The sequence below is a fragment of the Balearica regulorum genome, chromosome 7 (assembly GCF_011004875.1).
Source record: "Balearica regulorum gibbericeps isolate bBalReg1 chromosome 7, bBalReg1.pri, whole genome shotgun sequence".
Taxonomy (NCBI): Eukaryota; Metazoa; Chordata; class Aves; order Gruiformes; family Gruidae; genus Balearica; species Balearica regulorum.
The window spans coordinates 32,150,191-32,168,559 of NC_046190.1; positions in this window are offsets into that span (position 1 = coordinate 32,150,191).

An 18,369-nucleotide genomic window follows, 5' to 3' on the forward strand; every position below is an offset into this window, starting at 1 on the left:
TAAGCTTCCTTTGGAAAAAACATAGATTTAAGGACTCCAAAGTTTTCTTCCTGTATCTGACTTGGCTATGTTCCTTGCCAGCTGCCATCAGACATTAACTTCTTTGACAAAATTTGTTAGGCCTCTATTTCTCTTGGTTCAGGCTTTTAATTTTTATTTTTTTTTTTTTCCAGTCACACAGACCAATGAGCAGGGCCTTCTGGACAATTTCCTCTGAAATCCATTTGTCAGGAAAAAATGAGTTTCTGACAAAACAAAACATTTTAAGAAATTAGTCTTTCTCATGGTATATATGAAATGTTCATAAAAATCTGTTCAATTAAATTCTTTTTAGATGAAGCTCGTCACATTCTCTGATGAGAAGCTGACAATTTGTAAGGCAAATGAAGATAAAAAATATTCTAGCTTGGTTTGTGTTTACATTTTTCTTGGAAAAATATCACAGACCTGTAACAAACTGGCTGTCTGACCAGGGATCCATAGTAATAGGGAAAGCAGACCTAATGTCCTCCTTGGAAAAAAAAAAAAGAAAGTCCTCCTTCCTATATTCAAGTCTTTTTAAGCTAGCAATAAGGGAGAGAACATTGTGAATGCGGGGGGGGGGGGGGGGGGGGGGATGTTTTAGGATTCCTGAGAACTCCTGAGTTCCTGGAAATGAGTGATCCACTCAGAAACCCATCTTCCAAAATGGAAGATGACTGTGATTTCTCATACTGTGTATATGGTACCTTGCACAATGCTGATTCTTCATCTGGAAATTATTATAATACAAATTGTGACTACTATAACCCAGCGCTTTTGTTTGTAAATAACTCAGCTCTTTCCGATCACCTACTGCAGAGTACACTTCACGTCGAAGGTAGTGATTTGGGACTAGCCCAGGTGAGGACCTACTGCTAACTAATAGCTGCTTGACAGTCACATTTCTACTCCTGGGGAACAAATACTGGAATTATTCAAATCATCACCATAAACAGTTGATTTTCTGTCATGTTATACCTGACAGGAAAAGACTTGAATACCTCTGAAAGCTGGTACCTTGGAAATATTCATCCATCCATATGGCTTGGTGTGGACCGGTTTGGCAGAACAATGTGGGGATATTAGCACATCTGTTGTCTGTCTTACACTTGTTTTAGAGAGAGAAGCAAAGCTCTCTGCTGATGTATTCATGAGAAGTAACACATGCAAAAAAAAAAAAAAAAGAACCTTAAAAAAATGTAGATTTGTTTTGCTGTATCAAATATGTTCTTGTCTCTTGTCTAAAAAGACCATCTGGTCTAAAAATATACAGCACCTGTGGAAATTTTCATGTATTGAAGCTTGAAATGCTAAATACTCCTTGTTGTAAAAATAAGTCATGGATATTAAGGGGAATTTTTTTTTTTATGTTTGCAAATTGATGTACCTCTGACTCTACTGAACACACATTTTCTGGATTCTTCACTGAAAAGGTTTTCACACAAAGAATGGTGTGCTGGACAGAGAAATTAAAAGGATCAAACAATGGACAAAGGACTTTCTTGCACACTTTGCCTATCTCAGTGACAGCTTTCTTTACAACTGTCTAAGCCAAGCTCCTCCAGCTCTTTTCTGATGCAGGAAAACATTATTCTCCATCTTTCCAAAAGATAGCTGAGCCACAGAGCAAAGAAAGAAATGAAATACTGCAGATGTAATCTATATCTGATATACACCAACAAATCCCAGTTAGTGATGATGCTAAATATGCAGTTTTCCTATCCAACCTATCCAAGCTATGTCTCTTGCTCTTTTCACTGCTCTGCTTTCAAATGTCAGAGAACTGTAGCAGAACATTGGTATCTAAGATCTTACTTCTAATCTTCAGAGTAAAAGAATGGGAGAGAATGAACGGATGCTCTTGAGGTCACTGGCATAACAACATCCTGGGCTGTAGAAACAAACTCAGTCCACACCCATGGACTACCTTAAAGTATGCTGTTACAGCAGGACACTAGTGAAAAATGCGCTCATTTCTTAGCTGGCTAAGATGTAGTTTACGATTCAATTATCTCATTTCAAAACATAGCATGAAATGCTAGTGTGATATATATGATCTATGTTTTAATGTCTCAAAGCAAAGAATAAAATCCACTTTGAGTTTTAATGACCATTAAGCAATTGTAATGATTGCATTAAAAAAAAGACACAAAGACTGTGAAGTCTGAAGTCTGCCAGGGTACGTGAAGATACCACCCATGGCTGGGAACCAGCTCGGGCTCCAAGGACAGCCTGGGTTTCTCTACAGAACTTTGCCATATGTTAACATGATCGTTCACACTTCTCCTACAGTCAGAAAACACACCCGAGTGCTCCGAAAAAGGGATGAGAAGACCTTCTTCACGTGGACTTACAGGCCTTCTGCTGTTATTCAGAAGGGGAATCAACTATTTTTTGTTCTGCTCTATTTCTAGCAGAAACAGTTTTCAATTAACTCATCAGGTAATCCTGTGCAAGGTCAAGTAAACCAAGAGTAGGTGAAAGACCTAGATAAAGGTTGGAAGCGCAAGAGTAAAAGCGATCCTTAGTATCCTACTCAATTGAGCTATTCCAATGCTGCAGTAGTATTTAAATAAATCAACTTAATCACTCTGCTAAGTATCACTGGAATTAATCATTGGATTTCTAAGGGGGCATCACTTTGTTACTTAGTATTTTCATGACTCTTCACTTTCCTCATTTACTGATCTGTTATAAATTAAACACAGCTTGGGGGGCTGCCTGTTCCTAAAGGCTCTTTGTTATGCAATTCTTCATAATTTCAAGTTTTGAAACACAAAATACATGTTAAAATCCAATTAGAATGATAAACGAATCATGAGACAATCTAATGGCATAAAACAAATTTGAAAGATTAAACAATTTCCAATTTACCGTTATGTTGTATAATCTAATGCACTCACCTTGCCAAATGGCACCATTAGCATTTAAACTTCAGAAGAACATCATATGCAGTGAAAGGATATTGATTACTAACCACTACCGGAAGGAAAATTAAAGCTAAGAAAGGTGTGACAGTTCTGGACGAGGTGTGCTTGCAATCGCCTTAACCCAGACTCGGGAATTAAGACGGTCATCTGTGTACAGTTGGAACTGTCCCTCACTGGTATGTATTTTAATGTTGTAAGTCATGTGAATGTTCTTACAGCTCCTGTTCACTCACTTTCAAAAGGTCATCTTGCTGGCAAAAACTTGTAAACATGAACAGATCAAGTTCAGAATTTATTTCTAATTTTTAACTCATATTTGAGCATAAGTTGAGAAATGTAAGAAAGTTCCTCTAATTTTTGCTTTCAAAATGTTACATTTCACAATCAAAGCTAACTGAGGCTCAGCTAGATTATATAATGCTGCCCTTCCAAAAGGGAAAGAATAGAAAGGTATCAAGAAATCCAATAGGAAGTAATCATTAAAAAAAAAAAAAAGAAAGAAAAAAAGGCAAGAGACAGAGATACTTTTTACTTGTTCCCTTTGGATAGCAATATTGTACAAATATCCTGCAGGACAGTACACAAGCTTCTGGGAACATCTTAATCCTTGATCCTCCAGACATCTCAACTAATTGCTTAAAGGCAATATGCCTAGCAGCCAATTGAGACTGAGATCTGGAAGGTGAATGCTTGATTCATCGGTGGATCCTGAAGCCATGGCTGCAGGATGCTGCAGAAACAGCAGATGACATTTTCATGCTCTGCTTCTGTAACACTCATTCCTGCCCTCTGAGGGGCTGCATTGTTAGCAGACTGTAGAGGTTGTGCCTGGATGTCTTTGGTTTGTGAATGAGGATTTCTAGATCAATACTGGACCAGGAGAACAGATTACAGAATTAGTGATGTGCATTTTCTACAGCAAACCACAGGCAACAGAAATCACATGGACAATTTTATACAGAATTTAAATCCATTTAGGAAACACACAATAAAATTGCATGCTGCTTTCCCTTTCTGAGACTCTTATTAAAACTGTAAACTAATTTTTATCAAGATCTCACGGTCACAATGCAATCTGGCATGACTGACAGTCTTAGCACATAGAAATATTTTATCTCCATTGTGCAACTGAGCTGTCTTTGAAGAGTTGTGTGCAGGCTCAGAATTTAAACAGCATGAGTTGTCAAGAAATCTGATACATTGTGCAAGTATGTATACATGAGTGTTTGTGTCCACATGAGTGTTTGTGCCCACATGAGTGTGTGCATCATTAGAAAAGTTGAGGATGTTGCAAGGTGGGATTATTGTGCTTTGAAAATAGGAAAGCTGTACAAAGGAAGTTCCTGCCCAAACCATGATTGCTACACGAACAATCAAACCCCACTTCCATTCGGTTCCTAACAATAAGAAAAACTTTGAAATAACTGAAGAATTTTTCCAGCTTTTGCTACTACTCTCATCTCTGTGCTAAGCCCCTCTAAGTTTAAGATGACCTTCTTGCCATAATGACAATGCAAAACACCTGAGTCGTCCCTTCATATACAATGGGTATTTGAGTCCATACCCCATCTGTCCTGGTCACTCTGCTTCACTTCTTCCATGGCATGACAAATGAGGAAGCTGAAACATATGATGAAACGTGCATAACAGAAAACAAAAGTGATTTTGGAGATGGGTTATTTTTGTGCTTCTCCTGTGCTTTCTTTTAATGTTGTCTTGGGTTTGCGTGGCAAGGTTTTGGTAGTGGGGGGGCTACAGGGGTGGCTTCTGTGAGAAGCTGCTAGAAGCTTCCCCTGTGTCTGACAGAGCCAATGCCAGCCGGCTCCAAAACAGGCCCGCCGCTGGCCAAGGCCAAGCCAACCAGCACCTCTGTGATAACATATTTAAGAAGGAAAAAAAACAGTTAGAGAGCGCTTTTGCAGCCAGAGAGAGGAGTGAGAAGATGTAAGAAACTCTGCAGACACCAAGGTCAGTGCAGAAGGAGGGGCAGGAGGTGCTCCAGGCGCCGGAACAAGATTCCCCTGCAGCCCGTGGTGAAGACCATGGTGAAGCAGGCTGTCCCCCTGCAGCCCATGGAGGGAGGATGAGGGGGTGTAGAGATTCCACCTGCAGCCCGTGGAGGACCCCACGCCGGAGCAGGTGGAGGCACCTGAAGAGGCTGTGGCCCGTGGGAAGCCCATGCTGGAGCAGGCTCCTGGCAGGACCTGTGGACCCGTGGAGAGAGGAGCCCATGCCAGAGCAGGTTTGCTGGCAGGACTTGTGACCCCGTGGGGGAATCCCACACTGGAGCAGTTTGCTCCTGAAGGTTTGCACCCCGTGGAGGAGACTCACGTTGGAGAAGGTCGTGAAGGACTGCAGCCAGTGGGAGAGACTCACGCTGGAGAAGTTCATGAAGGACTGTCTCCCGTGAGAGGGACCCCACGCTGGAGCAGGGGAACGATGAGAGGAGTCCTCCCCCTGAGGATGCAGAAGCAGCAGAAACACCGCGTGATGAACTGACCGTAACCCCCATTCCCCGTCCCCCTGTGCTGCTGGGAAGGGGGGCGGAGGTTGAAGCCAGGAGTGAAGTTGAGCCCGGGAAGATGGGAGGGGTGGGGGGAGGTGTTTTAAGATTTGGTTTTATTTCTCATTCCTCTACTCTGTTTTGCCTAGTAATAAATTAGATGAATTCCCTCTCTCAGTTCAGTCTGTTTTGCTCGTGACGATAATTGGTGAATGATCTCTCCCTGTCCTTATCTCAACCCATAAGCTTTTCGTTGTACTTTTCCTCCCCTGTCTAGAGAAGGAGGGGAGTGACAGAGTGGGTCTGGTGGGCACCTGGCCATCAGCCAGGGTCAACCCACCACAAATGTTTTCAGAAATAAAGCATAACCAGTGGGGAGATGAGCATGAAGATTCTTATGGGTTTTTTTCCTTTTAATCGCTGCTTCCAGTATCAGCTTCTACTACCGTTTTTTTTTTTCCTGCTCATATATTTTGGCTCTGTCACAAAACCCTTGCTGAGAACTGAGAACAACCACAACCAGCCATTCAGTAAAATGGTGGCTGCCATACCCTGGAGACCCTGCAGCCTTGACTAGCAATTATATGAATGATAATTTGAAGATTCTCAAAGCCACATGAAAATCAGTGTATGCCCCAGACATGAGGTGTTTATTCACATATTAAAAGCATTTCTGCATGTTTGCACTGCTGAAGTCTGTCATTTATATAACAAACACAAGTCAAAAACTCATAAATGTCACCTGCCAAGTTCCAGATCCAAGAACGCAGAGTCTTGGAAACAGAATCTGAGATGTTCAAAAGGGTTTTTTGATTAACCGTTGTAAAAGACAAGTTTGGAACAACTCCTTTATTCGAGGCAGGCAGCGTATGTCATTACTGTATTTCACTGTATGTGAATTCCTGGAAACATGACTCTACACATGCCTGCATGCAAGAGAAGCTTTGCATAAATGTGCATGGTCAGGATTGTTATGGTTATTTTCACATCTCTTTGTAGACAATATCTGAATATGACTGAACCTGAGAATAGCTAAATAACATCCAGTAAGTATAGAGTCATATCTATGTGCAAGTATGTGAGAGAAGTATACAGACATGTGTGCCTATGAGGATCATTCTTTACACACCTCTGTTATCAGAGGTCAATGTAGCTTATTTTGCACACAGTTATCTGACAGTGCTTCCAGCACCAGAGAGAGCTTCTACAGCTCTGATCCTCTGCTGCAGCTTTTCACAGGTCACACACATTCTGCAGCTGTTTACTATAAGCTATCCAAACAGATGTTCTTCGTGTTTACGGGGTTTTCCATTCCTGCTCTGCCCCCTGTAGCCTTCAAAATTGTACTCTTAGGTTCTAGTTGCAGAAATCAGGGGATTTATCAGAAGTAATTCTTCTCCTGCCTGTTTGCATCCCTTGTAGTATGTAACAGTCAAGGCACTTGATGGCCTACTAGGAGGTTGGCATAAGCAAGTGAAAAGAAAGGAGAGCTGCCAGCCATTTGATCTCAAAGGAGCACTTGAATTACTTCATTGCACAAGGAGAAAACTAGAATTTTGTACAAAAGGTCTCAAAACATGACCTGGAGCTTCAACAGGATAGATGATCTACATTCTGTAAATAATTACAGGTTTTTCCTTTACCTGCTAAGGTTTTGTGCTTCTGACAGGGATAGGTAAGTGTGCCACATATATTAGGGAGCTTTCAACCTGTGCTTGTTTTCTAGTAAACATCTGATTAAGCTACTAGGAAAGCCAGGGTAAAATGATTAATAAAGCTACTTAGTACTGCCAGCCTTCACAGTAAGGTAAAGGGAATTCCAAGGAACAATGGAGTAAATGAAATGGAAGAATGATAACACACAAATAGTAAAAATAGCTGACAGTACATATTCACTCAAGTATTCAAGGTATTTTAGAGGTGAATTTTGCACTGTTGATTGGCAAAGTTAAGTGTTTGATTGACTGACTGATGTTTGCTTGAATCTTTTGACAGCTGAAAAGTCCCAGGGCATTTGTTTAAGTTACTAGGAAGATAAAACCTTTCCAATACAAATCACAGCTACTTCACAGTCTCATTCTACAGGGGAGCCCATTAAAGAGCACAGACCATCTCAACATTTCACTTTCTTTGATTCAAAGTTTCTAGGCATCAGGTCAGTTACAAAGGCCAAGTCTCAGCACGAGGTAACAGCTCTAAATAATCTTCTCATCTGTGATCATTATGGCCATGCAGTAGTATTTTTCAAAAGGAAGTCACACGCTGTTGTCTCCTCGCACATCTCTCCTTGTAATGAATTTCTCCATTGCTGCTTATAGCCTTGTTTTGAATGTTGGGATTCATTACCCAAAGGAATGTTATACACGTAGACCGAGTTTTAGCTATCTGCAACAACAGTGTTCGCTTTTCGAAAAGTCCTTCCCTCCGCTCCCCGTATTAAAATGCTGAATGAATTCGCATCTTTCAAATGAGTCTTCTGGACTTAATATTGCATTTTAGATCTAATTTTCCCAGCAGAGAGTTTGACCTTTAATCTTCAGTGTTGAATTACTCCAAATTCAATCCAAATATAAGCTGTGTGCTGCTTTGAGTTTACCTTTGTTTTGCAGGCGACTTCTTTCTACATTATCTTTATGTGAATTATTATTGGATTAGTGGCATTTTCTGGGTTTTAGAAGAAAATCTCTAGAAAGTTTAACTGCCCTTGTAACTTCTGAATGAGATAAAGAACAGCCTGCCTATTATCTTTGTATTATCTATTCTCTGGCATGACATTATCTCATGCTGCTACAACAGCAACATTATTTCCAAGTCTACGCCTTTCTCAGACCCAAACAGAAGATCTATACCTCTCAAGCACCCAGCAAAGCTGTGTAGGTAATAAGAAGTACTCTACATTGTGAGACAAGCTGGTTAGTGAAACCTTTCAATAAACTAATTTCGCATGTAGGCTTTTCATGTGATAGACAGAAGAAGTTTGGCTTTTCGATCTGTTCAGTTGGTATCTCAGAGTATGAGTGATGATCCGAAGATGGCCAGAGCTACTCGGCACTGTGTTCTCCCCTTTCCCACCAAAGCTTGCTGCCTCCTCACAACTGGTGATCCAACCACACATCAGCTTTATCCCTAACCCAGTGTCAGTCAGTATAGTCCTGGCCAAATATCAAATCCACCTGACCATCTATTTATCTATCTATTGTTAAATGGTTTTTTACCCTAAACCTCTTAATATTAACAGCATCGGTTAGGGCAGCAACAACAGGTTGTTAGGCCAGTAGCTCCGAGGGGGTGGTATCCATCCCCATCTCAGGCTAGGGAGACCTAGCTCACCTGCCACTTGCACAACACATCTCGCTGTAGCCTGATTTACCCTTCTTCCCTTTCTGATGGACAGGATTTCACTACTCAGAGAAGACAAAATGATGCCTGTTTCAAAGGAACAGGTCCTATTATATATACTAGTTAGAAGCCTTTGCAATCAGTCTCATCAATGGGTTTGGGCTGATTTAACCAGCTGATTCTCTAATGCAGTCTGCTTATGACTTCTGAATTTCTTTACAGAAAACAGAGGGTATTTGGACTCAAGATACATGACCCATAACATGATGGCAATGTGGCATCCCCTAAGAGCAAATTCAAAGAAAGATGTGGCAGGGTTTCTAAAAAGTGGGGGTTTTAATATTCTTCATTCTGTGGCAGAAATTGTGCACGTTCTACACCCAAAGCACCACAAGTCTTTCACTGGGATTGCATGCAGCAACACTGGGCCCCAACAGCCTCAGAAATCCACTCAAGGATTACCAAGCCTGCCAAGATCAGTGGGGTGATGTGTTATCTAATTTCCCAGGTTTAGACAAAAGTCCTTCGCCCCGGAGCCCCTTTCCTGCGCAGAGCGCTGCTGAGCACTGTCCCAGCGCAGCGTGCAAGTTGCAGGGTTCAGCAGGGGGAGGGCAGCAATGGGCGACTGAAGCACAGTTTGGCAGAGTGCTGACCCAGCCACGCAGGACACCTTCTGATAAGGTATCTAAATCACAGCAATTTGTGAGACCAGCAGAGCCCAGATGAATGGCAGGTGTGAGATTTGTAGAAACTCCTTGTAATTCTGCAGCAATAAGCCCTTTAGAGAATGGGGCTGTGAAGAGGGAAAAGGGGAGGGCAATGAGGGAAAGAATAGAAGCCACATGAAGAACAGTCATGTCCCTTTTCATAGGAACACTAGGGAAGTGGAGGAAAGAAAAGAGACCGTTCTTTCTTTCACATAGATTTATTCTTCATTTAAATTTTGTTACACTTATCTCCGGAGGCCTTTCTCCTCACTTTTTTTTTTAAACTTCAGCTAGGGAAGCAGTCTTTCCACTGGCTGATTTTCAGGCAAATCAAGTCAAGCTGCAGCCTACATCAGCCCCTGGCTCTGTCTCCACCACCAGTATTCCACTGGCAAAGTAACCAAACAATTTTGAATTGTGTTGTGGTTTTGCCCCAGCCAGCAACTAAGCACCACACAGCTGCTCACTCACTCCCCACCAGTGGGATGGGGGAGAGAATCAGAAGAATAAAAGAGAGAAAACTTGTGGGTTGAGAGAAAGTTTAATAGGGAAAGCAAAAGCCATGCTCAAGCAAAGCAAAACCAGGATTTCATTCAGCACTGCCCATGGGCAGGCAGGAATTCAGCCATCTCCAGGACAGCAGGGCTCCATCATGCACAACAGTTACTTGGGAAGACAAATGCCATCACTCCAAATGTCCCCCTCTTCCTTTTTTTCCCCCAGCTTTATATGCTGACTCTGATGCCATAAGGTATGGAATATCCCTTTGGTCAGTTGGGGGCAGCTGTCCCGGCTGTGTCCCCTCCCAACTCCTTGTGCACCCCCAGCCTACTCACTGGTGGGGTGGGGTGAGGAGCAGAAAAGGCCTTGGCTCTGTGTGAGCACTGCTCAGCAGTAACGAAAACATCCCTGAGTTATCAACACTGTTTCCAGCACAAACCCAAAACACAGCCCCCTACTAGCTACTGTGAAGAAAATTCACTTTATCCCAGCCAAAACCAGCACAGATTGGAATTTTCTTTTTGCAGCAAACCCTTTCCTTCCCCTCCTCTGAAGAGTTCTCCAAGAGAGATGGAAGAACATGTTTTCACTGCTTCACATGACCCACCACACAAAGGAAGAAGAGGTGTAAGAACAGTGAATTTCATTTGTGCCTGTTTGGTAGGCTTGAGAAGGCTGTAAATCTCTAGTTGTAGCAATAATAGCTTAGAGTTTTCAGGGTGGCATAGCCTACTTTTCTTAACTCCTTGCTATGAATTTTGTTTGGAAACATTCCTAAAAGAATCTAGGCAACACAAGACTAAATGTGCCATGTTTGCAAGTTCACTATTTGACCTATGGCGGTCTGACATGTGAGAAAGGACCCCAATACCACTGCAGAGCGTGAATGACATAAAAAGAATCCTCACACAGACAGAAAGGGCACCCACCCATGTATTTCTGATTTCAGGGCTGGGGCTATATTTTGTATAAAATCTTTCCAAACATGCTGCAAAACAATTGGCAACTGCAGGTGAAGCGTGAAAAAGGAAGAGAAATTACTTACGGTGAAGAAGACATTCCTTTGTGTCTTGACACTCTTCCCATGGATCTGTTAGCTGGTGTTTAGGACTACTCTGTCCTTATCACTTGCAGAATAATCTCAGAAAGATCTCAGAGGAACTAATACGGGCAGGATAAGTGGTAAAATGTCATCCGTCAGTCCTAAGTTAAAGAAGAAGGATAAATATGAGTTGGAGTTTATAGCTCAAATATAAAAACAGACAAAACAGCAAATAGCACAGGAAAAAAAAACAAACTTGTGAAAGGAGAGAAAACTGCAGAGGCTTTTGTGGCCATCAGCTAAAGCACCTTTTTGCATTCACCCAGCATGGCCAGGGCAGAGGACTACATTTCACTTCAAGCTGCAGATACGATTCATTACTCCTGAAAGAGAACAGGTAGAGTTTTGTTGCCTCTCTGGTAAGACAGGTTTAATCACGTAAGTGATGCTGATACAGAACTCTCCTGGAAAGCAGTGCGACTCCCCACTGCCAGATCAGGCTGTTGCCCTTTGCTAAAAAGACAGACAATGAGTTGATTTGGATTATGAACTTGCTTTTGCTCTTACAGGGCCTCTAGAGGAAATCTAGACTCTCTTCTCTCCTCTATGTAACCTAAAAAGTTTCCAACATTTCAGTATCGCAGTTTGTGTAAGGAAAGGGGGTGGAGACGGAAGAATGAAATAGCATTTCCCTCCAATATCTTGCAAGGTTATTCAAATAAGATCACAGGAACAGCAAGAAACATCTTGAAAATATGTATGCCATTAAAAGAACCCCCAGGTTTCATTATGCACTCTACATCTAAGTCAGTGCCATTTCCTTTTGATAACCTCCCTGCTACCTGAAAAAAGCCCAATTGTATTATCCTGCAAAAAATAATATGAAATTTAATACATTTTGTCCAGTAAACATGCAGAACAAAAGCCTCTTTGCAACAGCACCACTGTTTTCCAGGCCTGAAACAGAGCTGAAGGATCTTTATCATTCTATCTTGTAGTGTTTGCAGCTGTAAGAAGCATAACCTAGATAATAAGGGTGTGATAACGTTACAGAAACCTGCTGATAGAAGAGCAGCTCCTCTGACAGCTAATTTATTCCATGTGGCTCAGTTATTATTCCTTATTTCTCTGCTGCAAGATTTATTAACCATTGTATCACAGTTTGCCAATTAAAATAAACTGATTAATAAAACTCAAAGATTTTGCTTGGCACAACAGAAAAAAAAATTTCCAGATTCTGGGATGCTGGTTATTTCAACATATAGTTCACAATTTCACTTTTATCTTCTGAAATTCAGTTTTCACAAGCAGTATTTCTGTATTTCCTGCTATATCATATTCTCCTCCATGCATGCACAGATGAGTAACCACATCCGATGTTTATACAATTCTCTGAATAACATTTCTCTATAAGGGAATGCTCAGATTTTGTTAGTGCTGCTGAACAGCGTAAGGAAAGGTTCTCCCCTCCTCAGGTACTAGGTAAAATGGCACATTAAAAAGTTTAAAGATATGCTTTCACCAGCAAGAAACACATCTCTGCTACAAAGCTAGGTTTTCTCCCTGTCAAACTACAGCAAATCAATTCACAAACTATTTTAAAATACTAGGGCAATTAAATCTGGGTGAAAAATACCTTTTCCATCTTGCATAAAGGTTAAAGTTTTAAAAAGTTGTCCAATCCTGAAACATGCTGAAACAAGTATCTCAAAAATGGTTTGAACTCAATATACAGAGACAAGAAAATATGGTTCTGGGTCAATGAAGGTATTTTGGACTCCTTATGTTTGTGTGTTTCTTTCTCATTTTTGACATACTCTGTTTTTTAACTATAATCGGCTGGCATCTCAAAATAAAGGGAAACTGCAGATCTGAAACCCACAAATGTTTGGTTTAGAAAATATCCAAATTATGATTTCTATAAAATTTTATCAGAAATGTAAGTGGAAAAAACCCAAACCAGCCAAAATAAAAGGTCTCTTAAAAAAGTTACAAGTTCAAAAAAAAACCCCCAAATCCTACCATTTCCCAGTTACCAGGAAAAGGTTGCTCTAAAAAGCTCCAGGCCAGTACTACATCTAAGAAAAGGTTTTGTTCTTCCATCGGTTTCTCAGTGATAAGGGCAGTGATAAGCAGATTACTGACCCATCTTAGAAATACAAGCTAGGGTATGGGATGTCTTACACTCGGACCTGATCTCGAGTGCATTTCCTCACAAAGAAGCCATCCAGAGACAGACACCGCCCCAGGATCTGTCCTCTGCTGGAGGAGAGCTTTCCAGGGCTGTAATTCACTCCAGCTCTTATCCCTGCCTCCCACCCCCTGGGGACTGTTGCTCATCCTAACAGATATGCCACTGACTCCAGCAGCAACTTTTTGGAACAAGACAAGACAACTCAGGTTTTCATACTGAGAAATCACGTGTGCGCGTAGGAGCTCAAATCCTCATCCATCCACCAGAGACGTAACACCCCCCTGACTTAGTGGAGAGACACACATGGGTACCTGGGCTCCTTTCCACGACCAGAATGATAGCACTATGCCTGGATCAATGAAGGACAATTTATGTCTCTCTAGTTATGGACAGAAAGCTCTGAGAACATCTCTTTATTCTTCTGAACTAATAAAAGCCCTGATCTAATTGTCCTTAGGAGGGAGGTAAGTGAGGGGGAATGACAGATGTAAAGAATCACACTGGCACCGCAATGTAATATATATACCGGAATCAAGGCTGTTGGTTTGCCCTTTTTGCATTCTTATATCTGTACTTCATGATATTTTGGTCCTAAATACTACTCCTTTTTCATTATGACAGTGTGTGCCAGCTGGTGATTGATTTGGTGCTGAAAGCTACTGACAAAAGAAATACTCTTCCTTGTGAAAGAGCCGTTACAACACGTTTACTAAATAATACCTGGTAAAAAACTCTCTCCAGATGCAGAATGCAGTTCCTGTAGGGGTTAAAAATATTCAGTAAGTTGCCACTTCTCTTTCTAGCACCTACATAAAAATAAGAAAATGGATATATTCTACGCAGACCTACTACTGTGCAAATGGCCCATTGTCACTTTAGCAGCAATTAGAGAGAAAATTAATGGTGCCATTTAATGCGTAGCATCATGGTTTCTTGCAGGTCCAGATTATTTCTTGGAGGCATCTCAAGAAGATAGAGACCAAGACTGATCTTTCAGTTGAAAGAATGTGACTAATCAAAGTGAAAGTGGACATGGCTACAAGCAAGATAGGAGTGTTAAAGTATTCCTAACCTGCTGGAGAATGGCTGTGGAACGGGTCTACACAATTGACTGCTCAAAGCAGAAATATGTACATTGTGTGGAGGACCTTCAGATAAGTAAGTCACAGCAGTCCAGGCTGAAGTCCACAAGTCTTTCTTCCCTATGGCCTAAAATGGTCTGTTGCTAAGAGATCACAGATCGGACAGGTTTTGAGATCAAACACTGAAGAGGCAAGATCATCCTCTACACAAGTCAGCAGTGCTCTGCCAGTCAACCAGGGCAAGGTTGTGCCAAAGGCTTTCCCACCTTCTGAGGACATCTAAATGCACTTGCAGGAAGATTAATCTTGTTGACAGGTAAAGGCTGTGACTGGAAAACGACTGGCAATTTAACTTCCCAGGCTGTGGTCCTCCTAAGGACCACAAAACCCAGGAGAGAAAATCATGTTTAAAAATTTGTTGAATAGTGGCCTGAATCAGAAATACCTTTGCAAATCAAGGGCTGATGGCCCCAAACCCTGAAGAAGTCTTAAAGGTGAGTTTCCAGTCATACTACCACATGCTGACAATGATGAAACAGAAAATTATTTATGTAAATTGTGTATGAGATGAATATATTCAAGTACCTTTGTTGCATCTATGGAAATCCTGATGTCATCAGAAGAGTTGGAAAGCTTAAAGACATATTTTTCTGGGATTTTGCAGGCAGCAAGTATTTTTCTAACCCCTGATATGATTTGCAACAAGCCTCATGGCTCACCTTCTGGCTAATTTCCTAAGGTGCTGTCACGACACTACGCTTCCTTCAATGCCTCTTCGACACTAGGCTTCCGCTGGGGGCATAAGAAGCCATACAGCCTGGATTACAGGATCTTGGTGGGTCCTGCAAGAGGCAGAAGAGCCAGCCGCTCTTTTAATCAGGGCCACAGTCAGTAGCAACTAAACAAGCAAAACAAAACAGAAGAAAACAAAAGAGTGAAGCTAGGGGGCAAGCTACAAAAATCGAACTGAAGCTTCAAAGATGTAGTTGGGAAAAAGAAGGAATAAATTTATTTTGGGAATCCATTCTGCCATCACACTATATGAAGCACCATAAGTTTCTACTCTTGGGGTCCCCCAATACTAGGACTTTGGTGCTTTTAGTTTTCACTTAGTAGTATTAGTAGGTCTTGAAAACATATTTTTCATTGGTTTCTCTGGTACGGTCTCAGGGGCAAAGACCCTGCCACTCTTTCATTGAAATTCATTATATGTGTCTCTCTGCGTGGTCGTTCACTTTCACAGAAGGGGAATTGTAGAGCTACTCTGTCTTATGCCCAGGGACACACAATAGTGGATGGAAATAACACCCAGGCTTCGCAAAAGTTCTTAGTACAATTACTTTTTGCTTGAGGTAATGCAAGAATCAATAAAACATGGGGATCTGGTGTGAAAACTTCTCTCTTACTTGCCTGTATCAGTCCTTTTGGATATTCAGTCCACTATGAAGGTAGAAATAATTGAGGGAAGCCATGTGAAACCTATACTGAAAAAAAATAGAATTGCAATTTGGCACAGAAGTACCAAGCCTCTGAGAGAAACAAAATTTCTCAACCAGACTAGTTGGGAGACACATATTCCAAACAGTTATGAACAAATACAGGAGTCCAAACAGCCATAAATAACTTCCAACATTAGCCAAACGTTGCAAGCCTTGTTTCATGCTTTCTCTGACACTAAAATGCAGTTTCCATGGGTAGGAAAAAAACACTAGTTTTGCTATGAAGATGATGATGTTTTCCTACTTTCCCTAAGATGAAGATATTCAGTTTTGTAAAAAAAAAAAAACCAACAATAAAAATAATCTAGCAAGCAGAGTTTCCCCATGCATCAACTCCACAAAGCTTTTCAATTTTGCAGGTTTAGAACTAGGGTCTTGCAAAGAGGAAATGGGTCCAGTGCTCAGCAGGGGCTGCTTTAGATATTCTTGCTTTTAGCTCTTCTGCTGCTACAGGGACTCAAACCAACCTGTGACAAATGCATTTGGCCTTATGATTTAAAAACAGGAAGAATTTTTGAGCACAAGTTCTTAACCTTTTCCTTGCAAGAAACATGACAAAAGAGCAAAGCTCCCTCCCTTTTTTGCAGCAGAACTGTGGAAGATGAGTAATTTATACACTTTGTAAAGCTGGAATACGTTTGATGACATGTTCTGTCAATAAAGCCAGATGATGGCTTAAACCCGAACCTATGTTTAAGGGGAAGTTCTGCCCCATCTCCCACATCCCAGTGCTTGCAGTTGCCACATGCTAGCTGAAAACTAATCCTACAACATGACAACAAAATACTAATCTTTGGCTGGATCATCTCCCTGGATCCTCTGCAGCAGGGCCCAGCCAGTATCACTGTCCAAGAGGGGGTAAAGGTGGGTGAGATCAAAGAAACCCTCCAGGTGCAAAGAAAGCCTCTCCTCATCCCCAAGAAGCGCTACGTATGGTGTAATGAGATGAACACGACCGTTATGAGCATGCAATCTATCAATCAAACTTAAATCCCTCTATTTCTGTTAAGTAATGCTAGCTTGGTCCTCCCTTCCCAGAAACACAGCATCCCAGGTTGAACCTGGGAAGCCTTCAAACTGCAGTGGCAAGCCCTATCACAGCAGCGCAGAGGAAAAAAGGAGCCGCAGCCTTAGGCAGTCCTTGCCCTCGACAACTTCTTTGCCACAACTCTGAGCAAAGAAAACCTTAAACAACTGTTTCTTCTTGGCGCTGCTAGATGTTTCCTTGTTCTTTGTTCTCTTGCAAGGGTGAATAACACAAACTGTGAACTCTGAGAGCAAGGAGGGAAGGTGGTTACTCTACTGAGAGCTTCCTCTGTTTCCTGAAGAAGGCAGGCACATATTTTCCTGGGTTTGGCTGAGACACAATGTCAGCTGCAAATCTCGGGGGTTTTTTTGGCCCAGCACCTCCCTCAGTCATTTTGCTAGCAGTATCAGCTCCTGAGGAGAAGTATTGCTGTTACATATACTCAGTGGTTGTAATTTCCCCTGAAATTGATGATTACAGGGCTTAAATGTTTCTGAAAATACACATATTTTGGCAAATCTTGCCTAATAAAATTTCTTTGAATGTTAACTAAGATTTCATACCAAACTGAACTGTCCTACTTTATTATTTTTATAAGACAGTTTTGGGCTGTGTCTTTGACATTTGACTAAAATGTCTCTTTAAATTATCGTCCTACGTTTGTAGTACTCTTGTAACAGATAATTTACAAAATGTAATATACAAACCAGAATGGCATGTTTACAGTTATTGTTGAAAACTTGGAATAAGAGGGAAATATTCTGAACTGGGAAAGCAAAATTGGAACTCTAAGGTACATCTCAATATCTCTGTAACCACATTTGGGCACGATAATAAAGGTTGATACATTCTTTGATACTCGATGTTTCTCCCCAGTGATATAAAGCAGAAAATTCATGAAATTTTGTTAATTAACTTGAACACTTCATTTAATAAATATGAGTAACCAAAACATAAGCATGTTATTAATATTCTCTAAGCATTCAATATAAGAAAATGACTGAAAGTGTTTCCGAGCATACTTTAAAGGCAAAGGCTTGTTTGTTATAGCCTAGGTACTAAGACTATTACACAACTGTACTGGTGCATTTTGTGTTAACGCTGAGGTCCAGACAACCCCGACCCAGGCAGGAGTCTGAGTGTTGCAACCAGCAGCAGGATGGTGACCCCCTTCAACAAATGCCACTGTACGTGGACAAATCATAAGGGACGATGTGACTGAAAGAACAGTTTTTAATCAATAGATATGGTTTCATATGAACTTTAATTTGCCTGTTTTCAATTAGCTTGTTTATTTTACCATGCATACTAATTTAAAATTGTGGTTTAGACACACTTAAATAGCATTTGCTAATTAGTAAATTAGAACTTGGCAAATCACATGCAAATCACTGGTTTATATACACAATGTGAACACTCTTGGCTCCATTTTTCCAGAAGCATTATTTAACTCAGGAGATCTGCAAAACCACAGGATGTAAATCTCCCTTCACGGCATAATTGGGGTAGGGAGTTGCTCGCTTG